Source organism: Mobula birostris, chromosome 6, assembly GCF_030028105.1.
Source record: "Mobula birostris isolate sMobBir1 chromosome 6, sMobBir1.hap1, whole genome shotgun sequence".
NCBI lineage: Eukaryota > Metazoa > Chordata > Chondrichthyes > Myliobatiformes > Myliobatidae > Mobula > Mobula birostris.
In genome coordinates, this window is record NC_092375.1 from 56,703,333 (window position 1) to 56,722,978 (window position 19,646).

Genomic DNA, 19,646 nt, shown 5'->3' on the forward strand with positions numbered 1-19,646 from the left:
CTCTGAAAAAAACATACGCAAATGCTGAAGAGAGTGAACTGACAACATTGAGAAATTAATACATAGCAAAAAAAAAACTGCAAGATATCACTAAAATCTTTCCATCTTGTTACACTCTTGTTGTGAATTATTCTCCTATATTATTTTGTTCATTCTGGAGATGTGGGAAACAATTCAATTGACAACACATGGAAGGTGATGAAAGCCAACATTTTACTATGCCGATGCCTGTGTGAAGATATCTGCAGAATGCTGGTAGATTAGAATGCCAATAATTTTATCTTGACATTGCTAAACAATCTGCAATATATCCTTAACCAAGAGAATGTCTGCCTTGGAGCTGAAACTGCAGATGATAGCATTCCTAACCACATGTTGCCTATTTCTTTTAAGTAGAGGTCATGTGCTTGGTACAGGCTGCTGAAGAAACCTTGCTGTGAAGATGTACTCCTGTCAATAACATGAATGAAGGGAAACACAGGATGCAATTAATCAGGAAACTATTTTTTTCCTCAATGGTATCAAGCATTGTTAATGTTTTACATCTGTACCTGTCCAGGTAAGAGGATTTTTTTTATCCCCCCTTAGCTTGACAGTGAAAAGACTTTTAGAATTTAGGAGCAGAATGATGTCTCACAGTAGCCAGCTTCTGACCTGCTTTTTTGCAAAATATTTATGTGGTTTTACATTATGTTTCTGATCAATGTTGATTGTTCACACAATTGCCTTATTTCAAGATGTTGGCAATAAAATACATGATACTGTTAAGTCATTTGAGGTCAAGGAATGGTTACACTCACTCACGTTGGAGGTGATCATTCCTGGCATTTGCAGGTTATTTAGCACATATTAGTCGAATTCTCACTGTTGTCAATTTTTGTTGCATGTAGATTAGGACTATTGGGTAACATGAAAAGTATGACTAGAACAAATGCACTGGAATCAATAGTAAACATTCTTATCACTGGCTTAAAAGAGATTTTTTCTTACAACTGTAGTTAATGTTCCTTCTGACTCACACAACATTATCTTTTCCTGGGGTCCTTAATGCCATACTCAGTAATAGTAATTGGTGTTAAAAGCAGCTACTCTTACATCAATGAAGAAATTCAACTATTTTGCCCAGGCTACACTGTATCACCCTGGTAATGCCCAAACTCAATATTAGAATGTTATTGGTAGAGAAATAATCCTTGAGTACATTTGCATTGCTGATACTTCAGAATAAACAGATGAAATGGCATTTTAACAAATTGAGTTGTGAAGATGTCAGCCCTAGCCAATTTTCCATGCTATAGATTCAATAGTAATGTTTCAGTTGTGCTGAAACAGTGTGATATAGAGCAGGGCTAATTCTAGACTACATTCCTTCAATACCTCACTCAGGATGTCGTTGCTGTATCTTGTATGCTCTTTTATTTGATATTGTACGAATAAAATAAGCTGAAGATGGTGATGCAACCCTACAATAGGTCATTATCAATTATTCACTCAGCTCTTCTAAACAGGAATATCTAGCTTGTATTTTATGTTCAAGGTATGCAAAGTCATGAGCTAAATATTTTCATTCTAATGTGGAATTACGTTTTCTGCGTTTAAAAAATATCAGTGCCACATGCAAATGCAATTTTTTCCTAGCACAAATTAATAATACAGAGGCTCTTCTCTGGTGCTGACAGATTTCATAGGAAACAAATTATTTGTTATTGCTAAATTTCCAATAATCCCATTTAAAGTGCCTTAATTGGAATTTAATTACTGAAATAATAACCTTACATATACAGTAGAGTAAACAATTTCAGAAAAAATGTGGCTCAATGACACCAATAGTATGTGTTTCTTGTAAAGGTCTTTGAACATATAATCTAGGCCTATGGTAATCAGGAAAATTGCTCTTTCTGTGCAGCATATGTCATGAACTCCTGATATTTCACAAATTTGGATGGAGGGGAGAATAAACAATTAAATATTATACACAAGTAGAAGAAGCAGCACAAATTTCAAAAAGTACAAGAACAAATCAAAGAAAAGTTCCAAGGAAAAGTTACAACAGTAATGGGCAAACTACTGGAGAAGATTTTTAGAGACAGAATTTATGCGTATTTGGAGAAACTTAGTCCGATTAGTGTTCATCAATACGGCTTTGTAAGCAGCAAGTCATACCTTGTGACTTGATTGAATTCTTCGAGGAAGTGACAAAACAAATCAGTGAGTGCAAAGCAGTGGATGTGATGTACGTGGATTTTAGTGAGGCATTTGACAAGGTTCCCCATAGTAGGCTCATACAGAGAGGCGCGAGGCATGAGATCAAAGGAAACTCAGCTGCGTTGATTCAGAATTGGCTTGCCCACAGAAGATAGAAGATCGTAGTAGGTGGAACATAATCTGCCTGGAAGTCAGTGAATATTGGTGTTCTTGGATCTGTTCTGGGACCTATGCATTTTGTGATTTTTATAAATGACTTGGATGAGGAATTAGAAGGGTAGGTTAGTACATTTGCCGTACCAATCCCACCATCCCTAACACAAAGGTTCATCATGTTGTGGAGAGTGTAGAATATTTTTGTAGGTTATAATGGAACATTGATAGGATGCAGAGCTAGGCTGAGAAGTGGCAGATGGAGTAAATCCAGAAAAGTGTGAATTGGTACAATTTAGACGGTTGACTTCGGAGGCAGAGTACAGGGAAAATGGCAGGATTCTTAGCAGTGTGGATGAATAGAGGGATCTTGGGGTCCACATCCATAGATCCCTGAATGTTGCGATACATGTTAATAGGATGGTTAAGAAGGCATATGGTGTTGGCCTTCATTTGTCAAGGGACTGTGTTCAAGAGCTGCAAGGTAATGGTGGAGTGCTATAAAACTTTGGTTAGATAACACTTGGAACTTTGTGTTCAGTTGTGGTCACTTCATTACAGATGCTTTAGAGAGTGCACAGGAGATTGATTAGAATGCTGCTTGGATTAGGGAGCATGCTTTATGAAAGAAGGTCTGAGTGAACTAGGTCACTAGATTAATCTTGGAGTAGGTTAAAGGGATGGTACAACATTGTGGGCTGAATGATATGTATTGTGCTGTATTGTCCTATGGTGTATGTTACATTTACTGTTTGAAGACATTTTCTATTAATGGCTACAGAATAAACTAAATGCTATAAGCCTAACAACAAGAGACCTAAACAATTTATTCTTCAACTGACACTCTAAAAAAACCTGCTGGGTTCATATATGGATATTAAATCCTGTTTATTTTTCGATCAATAGCATTTGCCCAAAATTACATGCTGACCTTTTAAGTAAAAGCCTTGTCGAAAAAAATTATATAGTATCTTTCACAGCTTCAGTGTGTTTCAAAGCACTTTACAACCAATGAAATATTTCTTGAAGAGTCTTCTTTCTCTCTGATAGAGGATGACCAGCTTCCACTCTGGTTTTGTGAGTTTTGAAATGACTAAGAAGTCCAGTATAGGAACCACAAACACTTCTATGGATTGGTCAGCTGTTTTTTTTTTGTGTGGTTTCTGAGTAGATTGTTTGTGAGGTCTGCTTATGCTGCTTAAAAGGGGTTTAAGCAAGCAGGTGCTGCCTGGCCTAGAAGATCCCAACACCAACCTGAAGAAGGGTCTTGGCCTGAAATGTCAGCTGTTTATTCTTCTCCATAGATGCCACCTGACCTGCTGAGTTTCTCCAGCACTTTGTGTGTGTTGCTTTGGATTTCCAACATCTGAAAATTTCTCATGTTTACTATTCCCTTTGGTCCTTGACTCAGAGGCTCCCCAGAGTTGATGGGAATTATACTTCAAGGAAGCTTTGAGCACATTCTTAAAACATTTCCGCTGTACACTTTGCAATCCCCTCCCTTGAGATCTTGGAATAGAGTATTGAATAACATAGCCAGTGCAACGTGGCTGACTGGAATTGATTGGGGCCTCTGTGCTATGCATGTTGGCCTGGGAAGAGACGGATACTGGTTTATTTCTCCCTCCAGTGAACTTGAACGATTGTGCAGTGGTATATTTTGTGGTAATTTTTCAGTGCCTTGAGATGTCTGCTGTAAATAATTTAGGTCTCAGTAATGTACAGGAGGTCAATATACTACACCCGCACTGACCAAGATGTCCAGCTTACTGATCCCTCTGACTGCACATGGTCTGTATTTCTTTATTCTCAAGCCCAATTCATGTATTTGTCTAAATACACCTTAAGCACAGCTACTGTATCTGCCTTTGCTATCTTCTCTGACAGTGGATTCCAGGCATCTAACACTCTATGGTGTTACATGCTCAAGGAGATCTGTTTTTTTTGGTGTGAGAATGCTGTGATGGTCTTTTGGAGGTCACCTGATATGATTTTCCCACCGTTGTGAGGTCACATGATGACATGTGCCCCATGACTATATAAGGGTCGACTCAGGTGATGCAGTGGGTTTTTGAGTTTGTAGATTTCCAGGTAGAATGTGTTGTGCCTCCGTTTCTGTTGCGTGTTTGTTTTTGTGACTCAGCTTCATTTTTAAAACGGAAGGTGCGTTCTCTTACAAGATACTGCATTTGGATTGGAAATTTGTGGCTGGAAGTGCCAATTTACTCAATTCCAACAGTTTTGAAGGGAGAGTGAAGAATTCATCGAAGTGAAGGATCGAGAGAAGTCGGCATCGTTTGGCAGTTTAATAAAGGATCGACCTTATTGAGTCTTCGTTGAAGAGAACCTGCATTGAGATAACTCTTGCAATAGTGCAATGAGTTCATGCAACAAGGCTCTCTCTCTCTAAAGGAATTTAAGGTTAGTTGATTTAAACTGTTTATTTTCGGCATCGGGAATCCTGTGGACAGAACCGGCAGTAAAGGTGCATTGGTGAAGAAATCCTTCTCCAGAGAAGTCTCTCCCAATTGAATGTGTAAAACTGTTGGACTTCCGAAGTTATCACTTTAAGAACTATATCCGACTGTATCGCTTTAAGAACTGTTTCCGCATTTAACTCTTTAAGAACCAGAGCCGAGTGGAGTTGATGAACGGCTGCGTACCTGTTAACCTCTGGTTAAAGTTTTCCTTTGTTTTTTTTTCTCCTTATCGTTTATACATGTTTAATAAATGTTTGGTTGTTTTTATAAAACCTGTCTTGATTAATATTCATTGTTGCTGGTTGCGTAACAATGGAAAATAAATTTCCTTTGCTTAACTTCTTAAACGTTCTTTCTCTTATCTTGAAGCTCTGTCCTATAGTACTTGACACTTCCATTCTGTGAAAATTTCCTTTCTGAATATATACCCTAACTATGCCTCTCATAATTCTTTCTACTTCTGTCAGGTTATCCCTCAGCATCTGACACTTCAGAGAAAACCGTTCATGTTTGCCCAATACCCTCTAGTCGAGGGAACATCCTGGTGAACCTCTTCTGTACCCCCTCCAAATATACCACACCCTTCCTGTAGTGTTGGAAGCAGAACTGCACAAAACATAAGGTACAGAAAGAATGATGAGGTGGCTTGCCAAGCATACCAAAATATAGGTTAATATAAATTATGTCAGGAATAAAGAACCACACCACAACCCCAACAGATAAACTGTGTAGGCCGGTGTGTCATAGGTACGTATCAAAGTGGGCAAATCTGAACTGATGCTTTGGATCTGCATTCTCTTCTCTCCTTTTCTCTCCTCAGTGGTATCTAATCTAACAACAACATATTCCACATCAATGCTTCTGTGATGGCTCCCTTCTTTCTTAATCTTGACTTCACCTTCACTCAACTGTGTCTGTTCACGCATAGCAAAGATATGGTTTTTGTTGCCTTCACCTTCCGACCCACCAGCCTCCTCTTCTAATTCATAACCCTTCATTATTTCCACCACCCTCAATGTGATGCCATCGCTGAATCAGAGAGAGTCTGTTTTCTATCACCCTGCAAAATACAGTTTATACAGACATATTTAACCAATTTCCCCCGGGATCAATAAAGTATGACTATGACTATGACATATTACCCTTACCTCATGATAAATGGTTTAATCTTTGAGTCCAGGCATTTTTGGGCTGGCAGACATTGTAATAAAGCTTATAGAAGGACGGGCTGGTGATCATAAATAATAATCTAAAAGTCTCGACAAAGATCACCAAAGGGAGCAAAACAGGGTGAAGCATAGCCATTCTGATAATAGAAATCAACAGAATTTATAGAAAACATTGATTATATAATGAAACAAAGTCATCAGATCACTCAATGAGAAAGTATGCCCAAAGTTAACTGACTTGCTGCTAGGAAAAGGAGCATTGGTTAAGTCCAAACAAATAATGACAAATCCAAAAATAAGTGAGAAACATGATGTAACGCAAGATCTGAAGGATGAAAATGAGCATCTTCCAAAGCAGAGAAAATACTGAAAATTCAGATAAAGTTCAAACATATGAACCATGTTATTTGGAGTCAGAAATAAAGTGATATTCAGAATTAGTTAACAGAAGTATGCAAAATATTTGAAACACAAGACACTGCAGTTGGAATCTGGATCAACAAACTGCTGGAGGAATGCAGTGTTTGTGGGGGGAAGGACTTGTCGAAACTTGATGAAGGGGTGTGAAATGAAGTGTTAAGAGTTTCTTTCCCACCCCACACATACACACAGATGGTGCTCAACCCACTGAGTTCCTCTGGCAGTTTACTAGTTGAAACAGTCTGATTAGAAAATAAAACTCATTGAAGAATCAGACAAAGTTGTAACATTTAGAGACAGCTAGCTTACAAAAGGGACCAGATGATTTGCAAGACATTCTTTTTAAATAGTCATCTATTCAAAAGTAGTGCAAATTTCCAAAAAAGAACAAGCACTGGCATCAAAATTAAAGCAGCAAATTGATGCATGACAGGGCAAACTGGTCAAATTGTCAATGTTGGTTGTAAGCAGCCAAGCTGTCATGACTGAATTGAAACAAAAATTATCTAAGAAAGGAAAAGGCACTGAGAATTTGCAAAGCAGTGTTTCAACAATTTAAGTAATATTTCCAAGAATACAATAAGCTCAACTCATAAATTACTATTTTCTGAAGTACTATCACTGTGGAGAGCATTGTAACAGGCTGCATCACTGTCTGGTATGGGGGGAGGGACTACTGTACAGGACCAAAAGAAGCTGCAGAAGGTTGTACATCTAGTTGGCTCCATCTTGGGTACTGGCCTACAAAGTACCCAGGACATCTTCAAGGAGTGGTGACTCAGAAAGGCAGCATCCATTATTAAAGACCTCCAGCACCCAGCTCATGCCCTTTACTCACTGTTACCATCAGGTAGGAGGTACAGAAGCCTGAAGGCACACACTCAGCGACTCAGGAGCAGCTTCTTTCCCTCTGCCATCCGACTCCTAAATGGACATTGAACCCTTGAACGCTCCCTCATTTTTTAATATATATTATTTCTGTTTTTTACACAATTTTTAATCTATTTAATATGTATACTGTAATTGACTTATTTATTTATTATTTTTTTCTTCTTCTGTATTATGCATTGCATTGAACTGCTGCTGCTAAGTTAACAAATTTCATGGCACATGCCGGTGATAGTAAACCTGATTTTGATTATGACTACAGAAAAAAGTTGAAGCAAACAATGATTTATTACCATTTGGAGCTGAAATGCATACAAAGACACATAGCTGAGCTTTGGGCAATGCAGGAACAATCAGCTGTTGAATCAAGCGAAGAACATTTTTATTTCAGATTTCTACCATCTACAGCTTTTTTTTCTATTTTCAAAAGACTTCAACTAGTGCTTTCTACAATCTAGAGGGGTCAATGCCTCAGTAAAGAAACTTACAAGAAGCTCCTATGGAGAAGGAGAGGGATCTCTTCAAGAAGATTATTATACCTTCATGACTAACTAGAATGAAACTAATGAAGGAATGCAACAGAAAAAAAAGAAACAGGAGTGGGTTGTAAAATATTGTTTGTCAAGAATCGTCCACTGGCAATGATATAGTGGATATCAAGGAAATCTTCAGACAGCCCAAAGACATTGCAAGTTCTCTCTCCCTCTCTCATTGATTTAGAGACTTAGTGAGTTACATTTCTTGAATTTGAGATTGAAGTACCTGTAGCAGCCCAATTAGTGCTGAAATAGACCCATGATACTTTGCAGGCAGCTGAGATAATTGCATGATGAAGGGTTGGAGCATACAGCAAGTTTTCAAGGTGTAGAAGTTATTGCAATACCACATGACAAGTTGTTTTAAGTCAGGCTGTGTGTAGGCATTTAAGCACTTTTGCTGAATCAAAATCATGTACTTATTTAAGAGGGACTCTCCAAGATACATGGGAAGACAGTGGAGAAGGATCCAATTACCTATTCTGGTTGTGGATTGAAGGATTATGTGTTTGAATGAACCATACCATTCAGTGCTGAAGAGATAAAGCAGCCATATGTGCTTTTAGATGAATGAGCTCAGTCCAAATAGACCACTTATCGATCAGACCAAATGCAGCTCTAACAGACTGGTCATGGAAACACTGACTCTGAGAATGAAAACATAACTAGGATGAGAGCAGGAGAAGGGAGATGAAGGCTGAAAAAGTGCAGAGGGAGTTCAGCTAAAGCCCATCTTAAGGAAGAATGTGAAGCTGAGGCTGAAAGGTGAGCCAAGCAAATTAATGTGGGACTATCGTGGGAGGAGGCGAACCAGAAGTTACGCTACCACCATATTTGGTAGGGTGTTCCAGGTATCCACCCACTCTCTGTGCAAAAAGATATCTGCTTCTTCTCAATCCATTTCTGCATCCTGTCAATGTCTCCTTGTAACCTTTGATGGAACATGGTTGTGGTAACCACGTCCTATTGTGCTGTTAATTCTAGGATTGTGAATGTATGTGCAACAGCATTAAACAGGTGGTCAACACAGTGGATATTCTGTAGGAATTAATGGAGGAATAAATATTGTAAGGTAATTTGGCCTCACACTGACCCCTAACTATTTGAAAATGCAGCAATTTGATCTTAAAGCAGCAGGTAGCTATGAACCAGGTACTTCTCAATTTTGTTGACTGATGAAAGCATTTCATTGCATCTGAAAAGTTCTACTTTGTTTTTAAAACATTAATCTCTGACTTCAGCTTAGATTTGCTACCAATTAAAGTTTTTTACACAGAGAGTGGTGTGTGCGGTGAGAATGGGCTGCCGGTGGCGGTGGTGGAGGCGGAGGCTGAAACGATAGGGTCTTTTAAGAGACTCCTGGATGGCTACATGGAGCTTAGAAAAATAGAGGGCTATGGGTAAAGCCTAGGTAGTTCTAAGGGACATGTTCAGCACAGCTTTGTGGGCCGAAGGGCCTGTAGTGTGCTGTATGTTTTCTATATTTCTAAAAAGACCAATGACTGAATGTTAGGGAGAAACATACTATTCATGATAAATCCTGATAGCAAAGCATGCATTATAAAATTAATCATACATAAATATGTAACACTGCATTCTCCCAGCCAAGAAATCCACTGTTTAGCAAGGATTTAGAAATTTAAGCAAAATGACCCATATTGTACTAGAAGCAGTATATATACTTAAAAGTAAGTATATTTCAAAGAATTACAAACTACATTGAAAAACAAATTAATATTAAAATATGCTTTCCAAATGAATAACTTATCACCATACTAGTAGTTTGAAAATCAATTCTGGTCAGCAAAAGAAATATTTTGGCTTTCCAGTACAACTTCATGCATTTATCAACCTCCCAAAGGCAGCAATATGATTGATATGGTATTAACCTGCATTTGCCAAAGGGATAAAACATTGAGTACAAATCCTATAGAAGATTAAGAGCAGAACAGGTTATGTTACTCTTCCGCTGAAATTGCCAAAAATGTATTTCTTTGATAAAATAAATAAAGCTGAATCTGCTTCATTATTAAAAAGGATAACATAATAAAGGTATAAGGAGTATGTACTTAAATAATGCATTTTCAAAATATCCCAAATATTAATATTAAACTAGATTTTTGAAAATATTTTATTAACATTAACTGAAAACCAAATATCATTTTTACACAAACAACAGGAATTCTGCAGATGCTGGAAATTCAAGCAACACACATCAAAGTTGCTGGTGAACGCAGCAGGCCAGGCAGCATCTGTAGGAAGAGGTGCAGTCGACGTTTCAGGCCGAGACCCTTCGTCAGGACTAACTGAAGTGTTGCCTCACCTGGAAGGACTGTTTGGGGCATACATGCCCTTACACTTCCTCCCTTACCACCATTCAGGGCCCCAAACAGTCCTTCCAGGTGAGGCAACACTTCACCTGTGAGTCGACTGGGGTGATATACTGCGTCCGGTGCTCCTGATGTGGCCTTTTATATATTGGCGAGACCCGACGCAGACTGGGAGACCGCTTTGCTGAACATCTACGCTCTGTCCGCCAGAGAAAGCAGGATCTCCCAGTAGCCACACATTTTAATTCCACATCCCATTCCCATTCTGACATGTCTATCCACTGCCTCCTCTACTGTAAAGATGAAGCCACACTCAGGTTGGAGGAACAACACCTTATATTCCGTCTGGGTAGCCTCCAACCTGATGGCATGAACATTGACTTCTCTAACTTCCGCTAAGGCCCCACCTCCCCCTCGTACCCCATCTGTTACTTATTTTTATGCACACATTCTTTCTCTCACTCTCCTTTTTCTCCCTCTGTCCCTCTGAATATACCTCTTGCCCATCCTCTGGGTGCCCCCCCGCCTCCTTGTCTTTCTTCCTGGACCTCCTGTCCCATGATCCTCTCATATCCCCTTTTGCCTATCATCCGTCCAGCTCTTGGCTCCATCCCTCCCCCTCCTGTCTTCTATCATTTTCGATCTCCCCCTCCCCCTCCTACTTTCAAATCCCTTACTCCCTCTTCCTTCAGTTAGTCCTGACGAAGGGTCTCGGCCTGAAACGTCGACTGCACCTCTTCCTAGAGATGCTGCCTGGCCTGCTGCGTTCACCAGCAACTTTGATCATTTTTACACAATGCCAAAATCCAGAAATTTTGAAACGTTTATGAATCATGTTCATTTATGCTTAACATACAGTTGAACAACTCATTCCCAAGTAATCGCAGCCTCTGACTAATTCTCTACAATTAAATTTTCTTCATAGTTAAAAGGGTAAAATATATTCAATTATTATGAAGAGAGTGATCTACCTTCATAAATGCTTTAGAACTTCTACTGATTCGCCACAAGTTCTCTCATGAATGTCAAGTACTGCTTTCAATTGCACTTTCCACATACAAAATGTCAAAGAAATTTAACAGATTATAGAAATTTGAGTACATTAAAGCAATTATTGCTAAATCATCATTTTTAAATTAAATTTATTCAAGGCGCAAATATGTCAAATATCTAGCTTTGCACCTTTTAAAATTAAATTATTGATAAGAAATGAACCTTAAATATCAGTACATAAGAGACTTAATTGACCCAGGTAGAGCCAGGGTGATTTCTCTGTCTCTTGTTTCAACAGAGTTAATGAACCTTCTGTTGTGAAGAACGAACAGTGACATTTAACTCATGAAAGAAATTAAAGCAAATAGTAAAATCTGTTATCAATTGTTATAGGAGGGCAGGTAAACCAAAACACGTAACTGAAAAAGAAGGTGACAGGTCGGCAGTGCTGAATTTTGCAGGCATTCGGTGTCATTCCGGTGGCCCAATCAATGGCAGGAGCAGCACAGAGAGGAGCAACTGAAAGTACAGAAGGGACAAGCAGAGTGGCCATTTTTGGCAGTGGTCCAGTGGTGAGAGTAGGAGTGCCAGGGTTTGGCTCATATGAAGCTTTGGCTCGGAAGAGGTGTCATTTCTGGGTAAGTTGTCAGAATAAATTGCTGTTAATTTTTCTTACTGTGCCAGGTGCACTTAGTGCAGTGCACATTGTGTGTTCTTCATGCTGTATGTTGGAGTCCTGGAAGAACTAGAGTCTCCCAGGGAATTATATCTGCGAGAAATGCATCCAGCTGCAGCTCTTTGAAGAACGTATTAGGGATATGGAGCAGCAGCTGGATGACCTTTGGCTTGTTTGGGAGATTGAGGAGATCATTGATCGGAGTTACAGGGAAGTAGTCACCCCTAAATTGTAGGAGGCAGGTAGCTGAGTGATTATCAGAGAAGGAATGGGACAGTGAATAGGCAGCTAACACAGAGCACCCCTGTGGCCATTACCCTCAGTAATGAGTATACTTTTTTTGGATACTGTTGTGGGAGAATGACCTCCCACAGGAATGCTATGGAGACCAGGCTACTGGCATTGAGCATGGGTCCATGGTGCAGAAGGAAAAGAGGGAGAAGAGGGGAGCAGTAGTGGTAGAAGATTCAATAGCCAGAGGAACAGACAGAAGATTCTGTGGATGTGAATATGACACTTGGATGGTATGTTGTTTCCCAGGTGCCCGGATCAGGAACGAATCAGATTGCGTCCACAGCATTTTGGAGGGGACGGGGAGTGGCCAAATATCTTGGAACATATTACATAGAAACATAGAAACATAGAAAATAGGTGCAGGAGTAGGCCATTCGGCCCTTCGAGCCTGCACCGCCATTTATTATGATCATGGCTGATCATCTAACTCAGAACACCGCCCCAGCCTTCCCTCTATACCCCCTGACCCCCGTAGCCACAAGGGCCATATCTAACTCCCTCTTAAATATAGCCAATGAACTGGCCTCAACTGTTTCCTGTGGCAGAGAATTCCACAGATTCACCACTCTCTGTGTGAAGAAGTTTTTCCTAATCTCGGTCATAAAAGGCTTCCCCTCTATCCTCAAACTGTGACCCCTCGTTCTGGACTTCCCCAACATCGGGAACAATCTTCCTGCATCCAGCCTGTCCAATCCCTTTAGGATCTTATACGTTTCAATCAGATCCCCCCTCAATCTTCTGAAATTCCAACGAGTACAAGCCCAGTTCATCCAGTCTTTCTTCATATGAAAGTCCTGCCATCCCAGGAATCAATCTGGTGAACCTTCTCTGTACTCCCTCTATGGCAAGGATGCCTTTCCTCAGATTAGGGGACCAAAACTGCACACAATACTCCAGGTGCGGTCTCACCAAGGCCTTGTACAACTGCAGTAGTACCTCCCTGCTCCTGTACTCGAATCCTCTCGCTATAAATGCCAGCATACCATTCGCCTTTTTCACCGCCTGCTGTACCTGCATGCCCACTTTCAATGACTGGTGTATAATGACACCCAGGTCACGTTGCACCTCCCCTTTTCCTAATCGGCCACCATTCAGATAATAATCTGTTTTCCTATTTTTGCCACCAAAGTGGATAACTTCACATTTATCCACATTAAATTGCATCTGCCATGAATTTGCCCACTCACCCAACCTATCCAAGTCACCCTGCATCCTCTTAGCATCCTCCTCACAGCTAACACTGCCACCCAGCTTCATGTCATCCGCAAACTTGGAGATGCTGCATTTAATTCCCTCATCCAAGTCATTAATATATATTGTAAACAACTGGGGTCCCAGCACTGAGCCTTGCGGTACCCCACTAGTCACCGCCTGCCATTCTGAAAAGGTCCCGTTTATTCCCACTCTTTGCTTCCTGTCTGCTAACCAACTCTCCACCCACACCAATACCTTACCCCCAGTACCGTGTGCTTTAAGTTTGCACACTAATCTCCTGTGTGGGACCTTGTCAAAAGCCTTCTGAAAATCCAAATATACCACATCCACTGGTTCTCCCCTATCCACTCTACTAGTTACATCCTCAAAAAATTCTATGAGGTTCGTCAGACATGATTTTCCTTTCACAAATCCATGCTGACTTTGTCCGATCATTTCACCGCTTTCCAAATGTGCTGTTATCACATCCTTGATAACTGACTCCAGCAGTTTCCCCACCACCGACGTTAGGCTAACCGGTCTATAATTCCCCGGTTTCTCTCTCCCTCCTTTTTTAAAAAGTGGAGTTACATTAGCCACCCTCCAATCCTCAGGAACTAGTCCAGAATCTAACGAGTTTTGAAAAATTATCACTAATGCATCCACTATTTCTTGGGCTACTTCCTTAAGAACCCTGGGATGCAGACCATCCGGCCCTGGGGATTTATCTGCCTTCAATCCCTTCAATTTACCTAACACCACTTCCCTACTAACATGTATTTCGCTCAGTTCCTCCATCTCACTGGACCCTCTGTCCCCTACTATTTCTGGAAGATTATTTATGTCTTCCTTAGTGAAGACAGAACCAAGGTAATTATTCAATTGGTCTGCCATGTCCTTGCTCCCCATAATCAATTCACCTGTTTCTGCCTGCAGGGGACCTACATTTGTCTTTACCAGTCTTTTCCTTTTTACATATCTATAAAAGCTTTTACAGTCCGTTTTTATGTTGCCTGCCAGTTTTCTCTCATAATCTTTTTTCCCCTTCCTAATTAAGCCCTTTGTCCTCCTCTGCTGAACTCTGAATTTCTCCCAGTCCTCAAGTGAGCCACTTTCTCTGGCTAATTTGTATGCTGCTTCTTTGGAATTGATACTATCCCTAATTTCTCTTGTCAGCCACGGGTGCACTACCTTCCTTGATTTATTCTTTTGCCAAACTGGGATGAACATTTGTTGCAGTTCATCCATGCAACCTTTAAATGCTTGCCATTGCATATCCACCGTCAATCCATTAAGTGTCGTTTGCCAGTCTATCTTAGCTAATTCACGTCTCATACCTTCAAAGTTACCCCTCTTTAAGTTCTTGGTACCAATGACATAGAAAGGAAAAGCAAAGTGGTCCTGAAGACAGAATTTAGAGGGCTAGATAGAAAGCTGAGAAGCAGGATGTCCCGGGTAGTAATTTCCGGACTGCCACTTGTGCCATGCGCCAGTGAGGGTAGAAACAGGTTGACTTGGCAGATAAAGGTGTGGCTAAGAAGCTGGTGCAGGGGGCTGGGCTTCAGGTTCTTGGATCATTGGGATCTCTTCTGGGGGAGATATGACCTGTACAAAAGTAACATGAACCCAAGGGGAACAAATATTCTCGCAAGCAGGCTTGTTAGAGCTGCTGGGGAGGGTTTAAACTAATTTGGCAGGGGGATGGGAATCAGAGTGAAGGAACTCAGGATAGGACAGATGGTAAGAAAGCAAAAATAGGGTGCAGTCAGAGTGTCAGGAAGGGCAGGCAGATGATAGGACAAAATTGCAGCCAGCAGGGTGTCTATCAGTGCATTAGGGATACAGAATCAAAAAGGGTAACAAATATAGTAAAGTGTTATACCTCAATGCAAAGAGTATAAGAAATAAGGTGGATGATCTTGTACTTTTACAGATTGTGGAGTATGATAATGTGGCCATCACGGAATCATTACTGAAGGATGGTTGTAGTTGGGAGCTGAATGTCCAAGTTTACATGTTGTATCAAAGAAATAGGAAGGTAGGCAGAGGGGGTGGCATGGCATCAAATCATTAGAAAGAAGTGACATAGGATCGGAAGATGATGAATCCTTATGATTGAGTTAAGAGACTGCAAGGGTAACAGAACCCTAATGGCAATTATGTGCAGGGCTCTCAACAGTAGCTGGGATGTGGACTACAGAATACAACGGGAAATTGAGAAGGCATGTCAGAAGGGCAAAGTTATGATAGTCATGGGAGATTTTAACATGCAGGTAGATTGGGAAAATCAAGATGGTAATGGATCTCAAGAGATTGAATTTGTTGAATGCCTATGAGAGGGCTTTTTAAAGCAGTTTGTCATTGAGCCTACTGGGGGATCAGCAATACTAGACTAAGTGTTATGCAATAAACCGAAGGCAAATAGGGAACCCTTAGGAGGCAGTGATCACAATATGATTGAGTTCAAATTGAAATTTAATAGGAAGAAAGTAAAGTCTGACATAGCAGTATTTCGGTGAGGTAAAGGAAATTACAATGGTATGACAGAGGAGTTGACCCAAAGTAAACTGAAGGCATTGTAGATCAATCAACTTGAGTGCCACTTCATTAAAGTTTTCTAGAGTCTGGACTAACTCCCTATTGAAATATTGTTGCCAACTTCCAATTGTATAACTCATAGAAAATTGATGGAAAAATCATTAGGTTGGTTTTCAACACACAAAAATTGCTGGAGCAGGTCAGGCAGCATCTATGGAGGGAAATAAACAGGTGAGATTTCAGGACAGGAAAGGCAGTAATAGGTGAAAGAAACAAAAAACTGAAGAAGGAGGAAGTAGATGGGATATTTCAGAGGATCATGTAATAAAGGAAAGGTGAGGAACCAGAAGAGAAAAATGTGGGTGATCAGCAGGTCATAAGGGTTGGGGAAGGGGAAAATGAGTCAGAAAGGGGCCATACTGAAAACAAAGGTGGGGGGGGGAGGAATAGACAAAGGAAATAGCTACTGGAAGTTAGAGAAATCAAATTTCATGACATCAGGTTGGGGATAACCAAGACAGTAAATGTTCCAGGAGCATCACATACAAAATGACTCTGATAGATTCACGTGTGAAGGGGTACCTCACCTGGAATGAATGCTTGAAGCCTTGAACAGAGGAGGTGTAGGAGCACAGCTGCTGGGATAGGTGCCTAGAGGGGCCTGGTGTGAAGTGCTGAGCAGACAAGGGAGTCGTGGAGAGAGAGATCCTTGTGCAATGTGGAGAAAGGAGGAGAAGATGTGCCTGGTAGTGGGATCCTGTTGGTGATGGTGGAGGTTGCAGAGAATGATACTTTGGTGCAGAGGCTTGTGCTGATAGGTGAGGACTTGGGAAGCCTTGTCAATATTTTGATGCAGAGGGGAAAATAGATGGGGTGAGTGCAGATGTATGGGAAATGAAAAGGATCCAGGTGAGAACTACATTGATAGCAGTGGGGAGGAAATGCTGTTTTCTGAAAAAAAGACATCTTTGATCTCCTGTAATGTAAAGCCTCATCACAAGAACAGGAATGACAGCGATCGAAGGATTGTAAAAAGGAAATAGCACCCTTGCAAACAATGGAACGCAAAGAGGTATAGTCAATGAGTCAGTGGGTTTGTAAAAGATGTTGGTAGATAATCTGTCTCTGAAGATGCAGACAGAGAGATAGAGAAAAACTTTCATTTTAGTTTGGTTTTCATCTTAGAACATATGGTTAAAACTTAACCTCCACTGTTTCTGACTGTAGCTGCCTGTAGAGATCACAGCTGAAACATTGTTACTACTCTGATCTCTGGGAAGCAAATCAACTCTGAAAGAACTCTCTCCAGAACAACATCACCACTGTACAAAAGCCTGCCACAGAGATGAGGCGAAGAGGGATCATGCCTTTCTCCTGTGAGATGGCATTGAAATGTGTGATGGAAGATCTACATCAGACTCACCAGGGACCAGTGACTGCAGCATCTTTCAGTGTGGAGCATAATAGAGAGACACTGTAATCATTATCAGTGATGCTCATGGATAAAAATAGAGCAGAGAAAAATGAGTCTGGCCAATGATGTGGGCAAAACATCCATATTACCAATTATTTATTTGCATTCCTTTGCTTACACTGCATAAGGTTTTCCCTGTTACAACTCCAGTTTACTGGTCACACCTTTAACAGCAAATTTCTGTCTATGTATGCTCAAACACTTTCTGGGTCAAAAGGAGTAAAACCGACACCAGGATAATATCATACAGACTCAGGTTAATTGCACTGAAATGCCTGGGTCAAGTGACCTGGAGATGAATGCTAGTACAATCTAGTGTGTACAATATGTCATTTACGCTCAAACCATATACAAAAATGTCTACTGCAAAATAATTTTATTTAATGACATTTGTGTTACTGTTCCTTTTTTTTTCCAAAGTTCAAAGTAAATGTTATTATCAAAGTACATATATGTCACCATATACAACCCTGAGATTCATTTTGTTATGGGCATACTCAATATATTTACAGACTAAGAAACTACAATAGAATCAATGAAAGACTACCCAACTAGAGTGTTCAACCAGAGTGCAGAAGACAACAAGCTGTGAAAATACAAAAAAAGGTAATATAAATAAATAAATAAATAAGTAAGCAATAATTATCGAGAACATGAGATGAAGAGTCCTTTATTTGTGAGAACATTTCAATGACGAGACAAGTGATGTTGAGTGAAATTATCCCCTTTTGTTCAAGAGCCTGGTGGTTGTGGGTTAGTAACTGTTCCTGACCCTGGTGGTGTGAGTCCTGAGGCTCCTGTATCTTCTTCCTGATGGCAACAGTCAGAAAGGAGGATGTCCTGGGTGGTGGGGGTCCCTGATGATGGATGCTGCTTTCTAGCGACAGCATTTCATGTAGATGTGTTCAGTGGTTGGGAGGGCATTACCTGTGATAGACTTCTTGTAGGATTTTCTGCTCAAGGGCATTGTTGTTTCCATACCAGGCTGTAATGCAGCCAGACAATATTCTTTCCACGATACATCTATAGAAGGTCATCAGAGTTTTAGATGTCATGCCGAATCTCCATAAATTCCTAAGGAATTGTAATTATATTTATGTGCTGGGTCCAGAACAGGTCCTCCAAAATAATAAATGAGGAAATTTAAAATTGCTGACCCTCTCCATTGCTGATCCTCTGATGAGGACTGCCTCATGGACCTTTGGTTTCCATCTTCTTCACCATTTTGATTTCAATCAGCATCACATGCATTTCTGTCTAAACAAATAGTCAAAGCTTAATTTGCTCTTTTTAATTGCTTTTTTCCAAGGTTTATTATAAATAGAAAAATATTGCAATTCAGTGTTACTAATTTACTTAATGCATGAAGTACAGTTAGAATTCAAGTTCTGAATTTTAAACCAAAAGTTCATTTTCAAATTTCATTTCAAAACTATATTGAGATTTATTTTCAACTATTAATTCACTATTCAATGGATAAAAATAACATCAGAAAACTGATGTGGAAACATTGGAGTGTATTTATTAGTATAATAATTGACTAAATTGGCATTTGGTTGTGACAGTATTCAGTATTCACAGAAAGCATTCAAAACTTAATTTTGAAACTTCAGGTGAATTAAAGAATGGAAAAAAAAAACAGCAAGAAATTCCAAGAGGATAGCTGATGGAATCAGAGACAAATTATAAATCAAACAATGCAATAAAAAGAATAAATGTTCTGATAAGAAGTTTGAAGAGAAACAAGGCAACCAAAGTGGTCCAATTGTGAAGAGATTGGTAGAAAAACTGTTCTGAACTTATCTCATGGAAACTTGTCAAACAGATTAATAAACATAATAAAAATCACTTTTGATACTGTGTATTTAATATTTAATATTTGAGTTCTACTATAATTATATTGTTTGATTAAACATTCTTTATTTCAATAATTTATTCAGGCTATATTTAAAAGTGCACCTCATTATAAGCAAAGAAATGAAGTACTGTATACACATTCTCCCAGTCTCCCTTTGTTTTTCTTTCAATGAGTTTTATGTTTTAGATTTGCAAAACATAACAGTAAGGACATGGATATTTTAAACAAACCGGAGACACCTACCTACCAATTTGTTGTAAAGAACGAGACGTTCAAGTAAAATAAAACAGCATTTTTTTCTTCAGAAAAACGTTTGTATTAAAAATAGCAGCATGTTTTTTTCTTTCCTTACAAGAGAAGAAATACGTTTCAGTTTAAAAAAAGTGACAGATAAGGATGAATTCATGGGTTCATAAACTGTGAGTTCAAAAAAAGCAG

The 19,646-nt window shown here is 39.7% G+C and overlaps 1 protein-coding gene and 1 long non-coding RNA gene across 2 annotated transcripts in view; one reads left to right on the forward strand and one right to left on the reverse strand.

Annotated features, from left to right (window-relative positions):
* The window catches only part of lsamp (limbic system associated membrane protein), an 858,459-nt gene that overhangs the window by 375,225 nt on the left and 463,588 nt on the right, over positions 1–19,646 (reverse strand). The window lies entirely within an intron of this gene.
* Positions 428–19,176, forward strand: LOC140199799 (uncharacterized). The gene is made up of 3 exons (XR_011886496.1): positions 428–559; positions 17,863–17,956; positions 18,964–19,176. It is a non-coding gene; the product is annotated as an uncharacterized lncRNA (long non-coding RNA).